The sequence below is a fragment of the Oryctolagus cuniculus genome, chromosome 1 (assembly GCF_964237555.1).
Source record: "Oryctolagus cuniculus chromosome 1, mOryCun1.1, whole genome shotgun sequence".
Taxonomy (NCBI): Eukaryota; Metazoa; Chordata; class Mammalia; order Lagomorpha; family Leporidae; genus Oryctolagus; species Oryctolagus cuniculus.
The window spans coordinates 42,366,112-42,367,619 of NC_091432.1; positions in this window are offsets into that span (position 1 = coordinate 42,366,112).

Sequence of the window (1,508 nt, forward strand, 5' to 3'; positions counted from 1 at the left end):
CCAACATTGCATATGGGCATCAGTGCTAGCCCTGGCTGCTCCTCTTCAGATCCAGCTGACTACTATGGCCTGGCAAAGCAGTGAAAGAAGTCCCAAATGCTTGGGCCTCTACACCCGCATGGGAGACTCAGAAGAAGCTCCTGGCTGCTGGTTTCAGATTGGCTCAGGTCTGGCTATTGCGGCTATTTGATTCAGGGAGTGAACGAGTGGATCAAAGACCATTCTGTCTGTCTCTCCCTCTATCTGTAATTCCAACTCTCAAATAAATAAATAAAATCTTTTTTAAAAAGGACTATCTATAGTTTGTGTGAGTCACACACATAATCACACCAATAATAAGCAAGTAAAATGTCAAAGGTCATACTGTAACATTCTCATTCAAGCACAAACTCTGACAACCCTGTGACTTAGACAAGCTATTAATTTCCCTGAGTTTTAGTTTCCTTCCTTGAAAAAGAAAAATTTACACATCTTTTTAAAAATTAAAGACCACATTTACTAAAAACATAATTCATTTTTGATAAAGATTATGTCTTTAATATTAATGGCTATTTTAGGATAAAAATGTAGGCTGATGTCAAAGATGAAGTAATGATTTTAAAATGAGAAACAAATTACGGATGATTTCATTTGTGAGATAGTAGGTATCATATTTTTATGTAGAAAGAGAAAAAAAGAGAAAGCGGAATTAAAAAGGTAATGTTGGGTGGTTGTGAAAAAAGAGACATGGAAAAGGTACAGTGGTAAAAGAAGGCATAATGTTGACTCAAAAAGTAGAAAGAGACATATGGGCAATGAAAAATTGGTCAGTAAAAACTTGGGCAATGGGAAACCTGGACAATGGGGAGACTTAAGGCAGAAAGCCTAGGCAACAGGAAATTATTAGTAATAGAAAAGGGTAGTCCATTCTCAATAGCAACAATGTCTTATAAGCAATTACATTTTACATTGTTTTCTGAACACTGATTATCCAACACTTTCAGTAGTTTTCTTATTTCTGTAGGATATTGGAAAACCACTAACTGAATGCCATAGTTATACTCTCCTTCAGTGTCCATGATGGAATACAGAGTAGAGAATAAGAAGGTAATACATAAAAAAGAGAAGTCAATCATAAGTGGAAGGGAGAAATTTTAGGAAGAATTCCTTGGGAGAGAAAGGAGATTCCAGAAAATTCCTAATGATATTGATTAGAAGACACTAAATTACCATCTGTATGTTGCATGAGATGGGTACTAGACAAATTTTAAACAAATTTCACTTTAAAAACAAGCCAAAGTTTTTTGGGATCCTCAAGGTGGTGTTATTTATGTTAAAGAAAGCATGTATATGACAATTACTTGCTATTCAGCAAATGTTATTACACTTCTTTTTATTTGTCACCTTCAATATACAAAAATATGTGATAGTGTTCAGAGCGATCATTGTCATCATCACCATATCATTTCCACCAAAGCATTGTACATAACAGACATAAGCCATCTGTTAAAATTTAGGAGCCTTCAAAA